Raw genomic sequence first — 13254 nt, 5'->3', positions numbered from 1 at the left:
GCTTCTTTTCATAAGATATCCCAGCATCAACCAGGCCCTAGAGATAGAGTTACCTTCAGTGTTGGTCTGGAAATTTGAGCAACACTTCCAAAGGCACTTCCATGAAGTGGATTTTCCACAGCTTTGATGCCAGTCTTCCTGATTGAACCTGTAAATACTTTTTTAAGTTAAGTTCTGGATAGGAGCCAGCCAAAGGCCAAAAAAGAAAAAAACAAACAAACCCACCTTTGCTTGGACTCAACTCCACATCCTCTCAGTCATCAGCCTACAACACAACCACTTCAGTATAGTGGTGGTGAAATGTCTCTTATATATATATATATATATATATATATATATATATATATATATGTACCTCTACCTCTATTCCAACCTGGATGCACTTGCTGTAATATTTCCAATATTTTTATTTAATTTTGTGGAGTTGGGAAAATTGTGTTTTGTTGTCTCTGTGTAAACGATCTCATTCTTTTAACAAAGAGAAATTTATGTTTCTGTATCGATATATATATATATATATATATATATATATATATATATATATATATATATATATATATATAATTTCTGTATCAACATACATTTTTATATCTAAACGTTTTTTGAACACTGCTTGTACATATTTTTCGCTTGGTTTCAATGCATTTGTTATTTAAACAGTATGTCTATGTCATATATAAAGTTTTAAACATTACAATGTGATAATAACAGACAACAATTTACAGATGAAAATACTTTTTTTAATCAGAGAGCAGAGCCTTTTGTGTTGTTGTGCAGGCTAATTGATTTAACAAATCATTGAATGTGAAATTGTGTCAGCTGACTTCATGTGGCCTCTAGTTGGCCATCTGCAGACTTAAATTTTTTTTAATTTATTTTTTAAATTTTTATATAAAGTTAATTATGATATTTATTTGGGGCATTGCATGTGTGGAAACTGACTTCTTTTTTTTTCCAGTTGTGCACTCCTGTGGACAATGGCAATGTTTTTATGTTGCACAGACACTAACCACCCAAAAAACACATGTTCACTTCGCCTAACATCACCTTTCACTCCTTGATACGCACAGTATCTGTGTGTGTGTCACTGTGTGTGTGTGTGTGTGTGTTTGTGTGTGTTTTTGTTTTGTTTTGTTTTTTTTGAAGTGTGAAGGCGAGCACCATTATTTTGTGGATGACCTCCATGGCTGGCTTATTCCTTTGTTCAAATGAATCTTCTCTGGTTCATTTCTTGGTATTGACTGTTGTTTATTTATTTGAAAAAATAGTTTCATGTTGTGAACACATTCATTGTATTTTCCGGGTACCCCAGATGTTATTGTTATTATTTTTTTTATCAAGTGGCATCTACAGTTAGTATCATTTATATTATTTATATTGCCTCTGTCAGTCTTGTGCCTGCTGGAGTTTGAATTGTGGAACTTGTAATCCTGGAGCAGCAGTCTAGTTTTTCTTCCCCACCTCCAACTTCTCTCCCCCCCTCCCACCCCCTTCTCATCTCCTTCCTTCTCTTCTTCCTCTCCCCACACCTGTTGTTTTTCTCCTCCTCTGTCTCTTTCTCTTCCTCTTTCTCCTTGTCCATTTTTAAAAAACTATTTTATCTCCACCTTCTCTTCTTCCTCTCCCCACCCCTGTTGTTTTTCTCATCCTCTGTCTCTTTCTCTTCCTCTTTCTCCTTGTCCATTTTTTAAAAACTATTTTATATCCACCTTATCTTCTTCCTCTCCCCACCCCTGTTGTTTTTCTCCTCCTCTGTCTCTTTCTCTTCCTCTTTCTCCTTGTCCATTTTTAAAAACTATTTTATCTCCACCTTCTCTTCTTTCTCCTCCTCCTCCTTGATTTTTTTCCTCCATCTCTACCATTGTTCATTTTTATTTCTGTCTTTTTTTTTTCTGTTTCGACAAGCATGCTGCCAGAGGTTGGTCTTTCTCCCAAAGTGAATCAGTGGAATTACGTCAGTCGTGGGCTGTGACAGGAGGAATTAAGGGTCAGGCCAAGTAAAACGCATCATCAGAAATCACTTGTATGAGACAGTAACTGATTGGGCCACTTTATAATGGTTCCACCAGTCTTGTGCCAGCTCATGTTCGAATTGTGGAGTTTGTATCACTGGAGCAGCAGTCTAGTTTCCAGACCTCGTATCAGAAAGCTGGATCAGAAACATGTGCCTTCCTGAGCATTTTTTTTTTGGTTGTTGTTCTCTGGACCGCTGGTTGGGTTCGCTTCTCCTCTACCACTGTGTCCTGCAGCAGGCACAGTCCTTTGTGATGTTTTCCCACCTGTCTGAATCAGTGACAGCAGAGAATGGATTGTACGAGTCATGCGTCATGTTTTTGATGATTGAGGAGAAAGGATTTAAATGTATTCGTTTATGAGTTTAGTTCTGTTAAAGTGGTGTTTGAACAGTGGGATTTAAGTGTTTTGCCAGTTTTTCTTCCGTGTGGCGCAGTGGTCAGTCCTAGTTATGGAGAAGTTCTTCATCACACTGTTTGTTTTTACTCTTTATCTCTGGATTATTTCATCAATTAGCACCTAACAAGTTACAGGCATACCTGCTGCAGTGTAATAAAATACTTGATAAAACGGGGTAATTTTCCAGATTTATGCCGGTCTGACCTATAAACAAAAGTTGAAGCCTTCATGGCTTACATGTAATTTCTGATCATTCAAAAACAAGAATGAAACTAGAAAAGCAGGTTGTGTTTTGGAGGTGGGGATAGGGGGACACATACCAGCACTTAATTACACATTGGCCTATCAATCCAAATTATACTTTTGCTCACCATCGGAAATGAGCGTTTGTCAAACCAAAAGTTGTGTGCTGGAAATAGAATAATTCCAAGTAGCAAAGGCAGCCCATGTCCATGAGTGTGTCATTGTTTTACGAATATGATACAGTATGTCATTGTTTTACGAATATGATACAGTATGTGATTGTTTTATGCAAATAAGATACAGTATGTCATTGTTTTACGAATATGGTACAGTATGTGATTGTTTTACAAATATGATACAGTATGTCATTGTTTTACGAATATGATACAGGTGTATCAAAGTTTCAAACTTTCTTGGTCTTCATCACCACTATCTAGCTTTGATGAATCATAACAACAAAATTGCCAAATGCATTTTCATAGTGTGACTAAGCCTCTATTTCCCCATGTTGTCCAGTTTTCATGCAGTGACTATGCCAGTTTATCCCCATACTGATGTCCAGTTTTCCTGTGGTGAAGAGGCCAGTGTTCCCTCTCCCATGTCTGGTTTTCCTGCTTTGACAAGGACTGTGTGTGTTCCCCCCATGTTGATAACCAGCTTCATACAGTGACTTGGCCTGTATTCCGCTGTGTTGATATCCAATTGACTAGGCCTGCGTTCCCCCATGTTGAGGTCTCGTTTCCATGCAGTGACTAGTCCTGTGTTCCCCCATGTTCCATGCAGTGACTAGTCCTGTGTTCCCCCATGTTCCATGCAGTGACTAGTCCTGTGTTCCCCCATGTTGAGGTCTCGTTTCCATGCAGTGACTAGGCCTGTGTTCCCCCATGTTGAGGTCTAGTTTCCATGCAGTGACTAGGCCTGTGTTCCCCCATGTTGAGGTCTCGTTTCCATGCAGTGACTAGTCCTGTGTTCCCCCATGTTGAGGTCTCGTTTCCATGCAGTGACTAGGCCTGTGTTCCCCCTTGTTGAGGTCTAGTTTCCATGCAGTGACTAGTCCTGTGTTCCCCCATGTTGACGTCTAGTTTACATGCAGTGACTAGTCCTGTGTTCCCCCATGTTGAGGTCTGATTGTCATGCACTGACTAGGTCTGTGTTCCCCCATGTTGATGTCTCGTTTACATGCAGTGACTAGTCCTGTGTTCCCCCATGTTGAGGTCTAGTTTACATGCAGTGACTAGTCCTGTGTTCCCCCATGTTCCATGCAGTGACTAGTCCTGTGTTCCCCCATGTTATGTTTAGTTTTCATGCAGTAATTTTTCTTTAAAACAGTAGTTTCGCTATCTTCATCATGTGAATTGTTGTGTAATCATTGCATGTTGAGGGAGCAGTGGAAAAATAAACAATGCTGACCGGAGGTGGATTCTTTATTATAAATAAAAACTGAAGAAAACAAATTACTAGGGGGAGGAATGGCCAAATCACAAAGTTGGAATTGCATGCACACGCTTGCATCCTACTGACACTGGAATATATAGCAAGAGCATATTTTGAACAACATGCTCTGCCAGATTTCTTAAGTTTCTCAAGTTATTACCGTCCTGAGTCCTCTCTCTCTCTCTCTCCGTTTGATCAAGTGACCTGACTGCATGTTCTGACTCCCGATTTATTTATTTTTTTATCTGTTTTTTTAAAACAAATTTATGAGGCAAAACAAAATGCGTCACATTTTCAAAATAATATGCCATGCAGGTGACATGATAGGGTTTATTCCAGTTACTTCTGGAAATATGTACAAGAAAAAACAAAATGTAATACAGGCATTAGTGTATTACAAAAAGATTATGGTGGTTTTGCCACATCTGAAAAAAGAAAAAGCTGAGACCTTGAACACGTTTTTTGCTAGCGTCTTCACTAATGAAGATACTTCCAAACTACCAGTACTGACAGAGTGCTCCATGTCGAATGGTGTGTCCGTTTCGGAGATAAGGATTACTCCACAAGCTGTTGAAACAAAGTTGAGGGAACTTGATGCCTCACTGAAAAGCATAGGGACCAGACAAAATACCACCAAGGGTATTAAAAGAGCTAGCAAGAGAATTGTCTTACCCACTGATATTACTGTACAATAGGTCATTAGAATCAGTTGTTCCCAAAGATTGGGAAAAAAAAGCTGATGTCACATCACAGCAGTTTTTAAGAAAGGGTCTATGTCTGAGTCAGGAAGCTATAGACCAGTCAGTCTAACTTCTTTCACATGCAAAATTCTAGAATCCTATGCAAGGGATGCCATTATTTCACGCATGGATACAAATAATCTGTATGCTAAGTGCCAACATGTCTTTTAGACATAAAAGGTCTTGTGTTACACAGCCTTTGGAGGTGATGGAGGAAATCAGCACGTTACTTGACAAAAGTGATCAAGTACACATAATTTACTTACATTTCCGTAAAGCTTTTGACAGTGTAACACATGAAAGACTGTCAAAGAAACTAGAAGCTTATGGTATAGCCAGTAGTTTACACAAAATCTTTGCTGATGATACCAAAATATATAATAAGACATGAAACAATAACATCTTGCAGCAAGATCTAGACAAACTCCAGGCTTGGACAGAGAAATGGAATCTGTATTTTAATGTGGACAAATGTAAAGTGATGCATGTTGGTAGAAGAAATCCAAACAAAACATTATGCAACTGAATAACACTACAAACACAGTAAAAGCGCGGGTCTAAGCGCGTTGGGTTATGCTGCTGGTCAGGCATCTACTTGGCAGATGTGGTGTAGCGTATATGGATTTGTCCGAACGCAGTGACGCCTCCTTGAGCTACTGAAACTGAAACACAGTAAAATCGTGACAGTGTAAAAGACCTAGGAGTCACTTTTGATAGTAAAGCAAATCAAATGATTGGATTAATCAAAAGAACTTTTGATTATCTTGACTGTGATATTTTTGTAAAACTATAAAAGCTCTGTTGCAACCTCACTTAGAGTATGGAAATAATATATGGTGTCCTTATCTGAAGTGACGTTTGGTGTCATATACTGTACCATGTCAAACTGATGCAAACTAGGCCTATTGGTTTGCTCTGCTTGGCCAAATTTCGCGCGGCTAACAGTGAAAAGACGGGCCCGCCCGCTCTCAGCCAATCAAACGCCTCTTAAAAGCTATAAGCGCTGAATCTTTCCTTTGGCCAAGGCTCTCCACGCCATCTTGTCAGGTTTACGCTCTGTCTCGTCTTACGCTTTTTTCGGCTATTAAGCGTATCCTTTTGGCCTTATTTTGTTGCATGCGGCTTGTGTTTATTGTATTCTTACATTCTGTGTACTCGATTCGACTCGGCACCCTCGATTCGTTCGTTTTTTTCTGCCTCTAAGTCGATCCTGTCTTTCCTTTCTCTGTTGGGGGTCGGATTTTCGCTGGGTGCCTAAGCGCGGGTTCCATGCCTCGTGTGCCATACCACGAAGGCAGGGATCATGTTGCTGGGATTGAGACTCGGCAAGAGACTCTCCCAGGCCCGGAGCTCATGATTCCTCCCGATACGGACCGTGGCGATGCGTCGTTAGACGCTGATCGCGGAGGCGACTTTCGTACCAGTAAAACGGTCATGAAGGGGACCGTGGGGAAAGAGGTACGAGCGTCGCCTCCTGAGGTGTCCCAGCGCGAGGCAGGGAGAGGGGGGAATGGCAAGTCCTTTCCTGGCTGTGGGGACTCGCAGCTAGGCGCGAACTCCCAAGGGGAGGCCGCGCCCGGCCATTACCCGGGTCCCCCCTCGGAGACGGCCCTCACGGGCCCCATTGTTGTTCCCCCTCCTCCCTTCTCTGTTGACCCCCCTCCCCCACCTCCTTTTGGTGGGGGAGAAAAAGTTGGTTCCGGGGGGGGGATCTCTACTTTGCCCACCCCGGGCCAAGCCACCCCAGTCTCCCCACGGGAGGGGATTCGGGGCGCGTGGCAACCTGCTCTGCAGGTCTTCCCGCTATCTGGCCGGTCTCCCCTTCTGGGGGAGGCCCGCGCGTGTCAGGCGGTTCCGGGCAGTCAGCCCGCTCGTCTGCGAGCGGGACTGACACCCAAGTCGGACCTGTCCTCCCTCTGACTTGGCCAGGTTTTTTCCCTTCATGGAGGTCAACGCGCCAGTGACCCTTGGGGTTTGGGTCACAGTATGGCTGGTGCCCACGGGTAGTTACCCCCATTCTACCCGTACTGGGGTGCACCTATGGTGCACGCTGGGTTGCCGGGAGTACCAAGGGCCAGCCCCTTGTCCGCTCCCCACCTGACCCAACCCAGCACATCTCACAGGGTGACACACACAGCCCCGACAAGTGGGATCGACTCCTTGTCGGTCAGGTCGAGCTCCTCGACCAATATTGCCACTCTGTCCACAAATCGGGTCTCTGTCAACCCACAGGTGACCTCCACGGTCACAACGGCCTTCTTGTCAGGACCGACGGCGGCTGAGGGGCCCTACTCGGCCGGGAGAGCCTGCGGTTCCCACCTGCCCAGCCCTCGGACCTACAGTGAGATGAGTGGGTGTTTGTCCCCTCACAGCACCCGTGGGTCCCTCTTGCATCCAGGGACGCCCTCTCAAGAGGTGGCACCCACCATCCCAAGCATGGTTGGACCTACGGTCCACACGCTCCCCACCCGCTTCAGGTGTCAAGGACATAACAGCGGTGGACATGGTCCCGGCTCGGGATCGTCCCAGCTCATCCCGCTGGGCTGACCACAGCTCACAGGACGCCCCAGTGGGTACATCCACTTGGGATGGCACCCAGCAGGGGATGGACTGCGAACAAGAGTGGGAGCCCCTGTCTTCGGATGAGGACGAACAAGCAGATGAGCACTCTTCGCCCACATCCCAGGGGGGACAGATTGAGCCTGCGCCTCCCTAGGGACCAGCCTGAACCAAACTCGGACTTTGCCGAGCTCGAACTGACCCTCCCCAATAGGGTCACGTATGCCGAATCAGTCCCTCAGGCTACTTTGTTACCCTTGACCCTCCTTACGCCATGTGACTCTAACTCCAGAACCACAAGGCGACTCAGAGTGCCAGAAATGGTGCAGGAATGGCTTAATCAGCCAACCCGCACTGTCAGGGGTGCTGCTTCCATCCCTCCTCCAGGCAGGGAGTCCCTCTCTGCCCCGGGCGCCTTTTCCCCGGGAAAGTTCCTTAAAGATTCCTCCAAGGGAGGGGTGTGGTCCTGGTACACATCACCTTCCCCACTTCAGCTACCCTATCCTTTAAAACGTTAGCAGAGTGGGACAAATTGGCCGCTGCCTCCTCGAGGTTTCCATGGCGTACACCTTCAACGCGTTCCTCCACAGGGCCAATGAGCTGTAGGAACAGTGTCCGGTTAATCAGGACACGGGATCTCCTTCCTCTGTCCCGCCTGGCCTCTTCACCGACCAGAGGTTACACGCTTTTGGCAATAGGGTAGCATCTGGTCTCATGCGGTCCATCCCAGCACAGCAGCACTCCCTCTTCGGCCAGTTCCCGCCCCATTTTGTCAGCCACAGGGCAGAGACAAACAGGGAGGTGGCCTCATATTTGGCCCACACCTCTCATGGGCTCCAGGGTTCTATGCCATTGAAGAGACCGGCCACCAGGGCCCCTCCATATACCACGCCGCCTAAGTCAAAGCAGCGTGTGCAGAATCAGTGGCAGAGGACTAAACCACCTTATGTCCGTCCAAGCCGACCGGCCATGCCCAAGGCCAGAAGGCAGCACCCCCAATGACTGGGCCCCGATTCAGCACCGCCAGTCGTTCAGCCCCTCCAAGTAGGAAACTTGTCCCGGCATGCACATCAGTGGTGTGCTCTGGGATTCAACGACGGGATTATGTCAGTGCTAGAGTCGGGGTACATGCTGTCTTGGGTGGAGGGCTGCCCCCCTCTAAGATCCACTCCTCCTCCTTAGGTGCCCAGCTCGACGGAGCAGGAGAGCATCCTAGAAAAAGAGATATCGCACCCACTCCTCATGGGGCTATATCTCAACTCTCGGACCCGGGCCCCGGTTTTTACGGCTGGTTGTTGGTGATTCCAAAGGTCTTGGGAGGGTGGAGACCAGTTTTGGACTTGTCCCCCCTCAACAAATTCCTCCCCAAAATCAAATTCAAGATGGACACACAGGCACAGATTCGGGAGACCATCCAACAAGGTGATTGGCCTACCTCTGTCGATCGGGAAGATGTTTATTTTCATATACTCATTCATTCGGCATCCCATCGGTACCTGAGGTTCGTGTGGAGGGACAAGGGGTTCCAGTTCCCGGCCCTCCCATTTGGTCTGTCCCTTGCCCCTTTCCCGTTTACCAAGGTGGTGCGGGAATTGGTGTCCATCGTCCGCTCGGAATCCTTTTGTCTCTGTGTGTACCTGGACGACTGGCTTATCCTGGCCCAGTCGCAGGCCCTGTGCCTGAGTCATATGGCCAGACTTCTAGACCTTTGCTCCCAACTGGGCTTCCTCAGGGACCAGCAGAGATGCGATCTGTCCCCACGTCAGTCCTTCGACTTCTTAGGGATGAGATTCGACACGCGGTCCATGATAGTCTCTCTGGCGCCAGATCACTGGGACCGTCTGGCAGGTTTTCTCAGCCACTGGCGCCACTCCTCCCAAGATACAGCGTGGACACTTTCTTCCCTCTTGGGCATGATGGAGTCCATGGCACCTCTCATTCCCCGGGACAGGGTTCTCAAGCGCCCTCTCCAGAGGGCACTGAGGTTACGCCGGTCCCAGAGCACTCAGCTATGGGATACCCAGTTATGTCTGGGCGAGTGGTTCCTCGAGGTGATATCAGAGTGGTTAATCACCCCCCTTCAGACACAGGGAGTGCCCATAGCCCCACCTACTCTTCAGGTGGCACTCTTCACAGACGCCTCCTCCCTGGGCTGGGGAGCCCACATGGACTCACTCCATGCAGCAGGGACTTGGTCCCCGGAGGAGCGCCTATGCCACATCAATGTTCTGGAACTGGAGGCAGTTCGCAGGGCTCTCCTGCACTTCATGGGGGAGGCCACTGGCAAGACCATCCGCTTTTTCACGGACAAGACGACGGTCGCATGTTATGTGAACAAATGGGGGGGAGCGCACTCGGCAGACCTCTCCATGCGGACCGAGGCTCTCCTCCGTTGGTGCCACAGCAAGGGCATTCCACTTTCAGCGAGACACTTAGCGGGAAAAACCAACATCTTGGCAGATGCTCTCAGCAGGTCCAAGAGTGTCATACGCACAGAGTGCACCCTGGACAAGGACAGCCTTCAGTGGGTGTGGGAACAGTGGTTTCGGCCGATTGTGGACCTTGTTCAACAAGAGACTTCCAACTTACGTCTCTTCGGTTGCCGACCCAGAAGCGTGGGCAGTGGATGCTCTCTCTCTAGACTGGAGCAGTCTGATTGCCTCCGCGTTTCCTCCCGATCGATTAACTTATCTAAGATTATTTTCCCTTAAGGGTAGAAGGATGCGTGGTGATCTCACTGAGATATATAAGCTTTTCAATGGTCATGTTGATGTATCTTGGGATCAGTTCTTCTCTGCACATCAGTCCAGTTCCACAAGAAATACTGATGGAAAACATTTTGTACAACATTCAAATACTAACACAAGAAAGTTTTGCTTCAGTAACCGAGTTTCGAATGTATGGAATCAACTGCCACTGCATTTAAAACAAGCATCATCAACTAACTCATTCAAGAATCAACTGGACAATTCTACAAAATTCCTATCTTTTAGATAGTTTGATGAATAAATAAAGTGTAAATGAAGTGTAACAGACTGTGTCATGAGATCAAAACCTACTACTACTACTACTACTTATGTGTGCACGAGCGGACATGGATGCACACACGCACGTCAATTGGATCACGCATGAATGCACACATGGTTTACTCTTGACAAGGCAAAGACACAAACTGGTATATTCCTGCAATGGTATGGTACAGATGGGTAGAGCTTAATTGACCGAGAACTGAAAAAGCAGATCTACAGATGTAGTGACTTCATCATCAAGCAACCTTTTATCAGAGATAACCAATCCAAGATTTCGTGCCAATGTGGAAAATGAAACGTCAGTTTCCAATACTGACAAAATGACTAGGGACAGACAGGAAAGGATCTGAATGAATGAATGAATAGGAACAATTTTTTTCATCTCACCTTGTGTGCAGATCATAGAACAATTAAAAAAAAAAAAAAAAAAATTTTCAAAGGTACTTCTACAAGCCACCTTCCCTGGCGATTGTTCTTTATTCATTGTTCTTCATTTTACAATGAACATGGAATGTTTTCCCAGCATGGACTATGGAACTTGCATTTTAAATGTACGCTTCTGTCATGCATGTGCGCGAACACACACATGCACATATGCAGGTATATCAGATACGAGTGGATTTTATACTACAAAATAAATTTTGTAAATATACGCATGAGTCAAAAAGGGTCTTGGCTTCCGTGTTAAATTGAATGTGCACAAAAAACAGGACAAAAAACCCACAACCAGTTGGTGTTTAAGAATGTGTGGTTTAAGCAAAAGTGAGCATTTAGACCTTCATTAGATTAAGAAGTTCATGCTGGGTATGTTCTCGTTTTCATTACCCACCGAACGCTGACATGGATTACAGGATCTTTAACGTGCGTATTGGATCTTCTGCTTGCATATACACACAAAGGGGGTTCAGGCACTAGCAGGTCTGCACATATGTTGACCTGGGAGATCGTAAAAATCTCCACCCTTTACCCACCAGGTGCCGTCACTGTGATTTGAACCCGGGACCCTCAGATTGACAGTCCAACGCTTTAACCACTTGGCTATTGTGCCCGTCGGTGGATTATGGAAACAAGAACATACCCAGCATGCACACCCCCAAAAACGGAGTATAGCTGCCTACATGGCGGGGTAAAAATTGTCATACACATAAAAGCCCACTCATGCAAATGATTGACGACCGTGGGAGTCGTAGCCCACAAATGAAGAAAAAGGGAAGTTGTGTCTTCCTTTATTTTCTGCTTAACTGGTCCATTACCTGTATTTTTTCTTGGACAGCCATGGCTTTTTCTTCTTTGTCCTTTGTCTTTTTTGTATCGTGTTACACTTTTTTTTTACACCTAGGACATGTGAGCTGCCTGCTGGCATGAATGTGACTTATCTTCTTTCCCAAGAGTTTTTTTTTCCTGATACTGACAGTGATTTCAGCCTTGACATGGATGGCCCTCTGCAGTTGGATGAACTGTGAGCAATCAATAGGTGATGATGATTCATTATGGAGGATTTCCCCAAGGTGAAGCAGATGGTGTGACCAGAGGTTTTGCTTTAGTTTTGAATGCTGCTGACAGGCGCAATAGCCGAGTGGTTAAAGCGTTGGACTTTCAGTCTGAGGGTCCGGGGTTCGAATCACGGTGACGGCGGCTGGTGGGTAAAGGGTGGAGATTTTTACGATCTCCCAGGTCAACATATGTGCAGACCTGCTAGTGCCTGAACCCCCTTCGTGTGTATACGCAAGCAAAAGATCAAATATGCACGTTAAAGATCCTGTAATCTATGTCAGCGTTCGGTGGGTTATGGAAACAAGAACATACCCAGCATGCACACCCCCGAAAACGGAGTATGGCTGCCTACATGGCGGGGTAAAAACGGTCATACACGTAAAAGCCCACTCGTGTGCATACGAGTGAACATGGGAGTTGCAGCCCACGAACGCAGAAGAAGAAAGAAGAAGAATGCTGCTGTCATCCATTGCTGTCTTTGTGATATGTGTTCTCCCTCAAATGTTCAAAGGTTAAGGAAACCACGAATACTGTGTTACACACACACACACAATGCTGTTGTTCCCAAAACATAATAACCATGTAAACACGAGTGAGACAATTATCATTTTTAATCTATTTTCTAAATTCCAAGAGAAAAAGAAGAGAGATCGCCGAAAAAAGAAATTAAATGGCCTTTATCTCTCAAAGCGCAGTGACTTCTGCTTTGAAGTTCACACACACACACAAATTATGAAATCCACTTTGAAATCAAAAACAAGAAGGGAGAAGGCACTTGACAAACAACATCCTCTTGACCCTACCTTCTGGCACTGCATGAAATATGCAGGGAAGTACACACGTGTACAATTGGGTATCCCTCCATTCAAAATGTATACCCTTGAGAGAAAGCCTGTTTTACTAAAAAAATTAATAAATGGACCTCCATGTTTTGAATATTTGCTCTTTCTGCATAGCACAGCTATATTTTCAGTGAGGTCAGCTTAGCATACACGATTCTGTCATTTGTCATGATTTGCTTTGCAGCAGCAATTGTGCACACTACGTGATCAAACTACACAACATTATTCAAACATTAACTTCAAAACACTCCCACACTTCATATTAAAAAAGGACTCCAATATTTGTGCTTTAAAATTATATGTCATGGTTGAATGTAAAAATATTCGCATTTACAATGGAAGCCCACAATTTTCACAACAGATTTCAGCATTAACCCGGAGAGCTCGGTCAAAGTTTGTGCAAACACAAGCAGGGAGGCAGTAACACCAGAACGAGGCAGTTTTACGATGTCGGACCTTATGTAAACAGAGCCACGATCGTGGCCCATCGCACTTTACCGG

The sequence above is a fragment of the Babylonia areolata genome, chromosome 24, assembly GCF_041734735.1.
Source record: "Babylonia areolata isolate BAREFJ2019XMU chromosome 24, ASM4173473v1, whole genome shotgun sequence".
NCBI classification, from domain to species: domain Eukaryota; kingdom Metazoa; phylum Mollusca; class Gastropoda; order Neogastropoda; family Buccinidae; genus Babylonia; species Babylonia areolata.
This window is presented reverse-complemented; position numbering follows the sequence as displayed.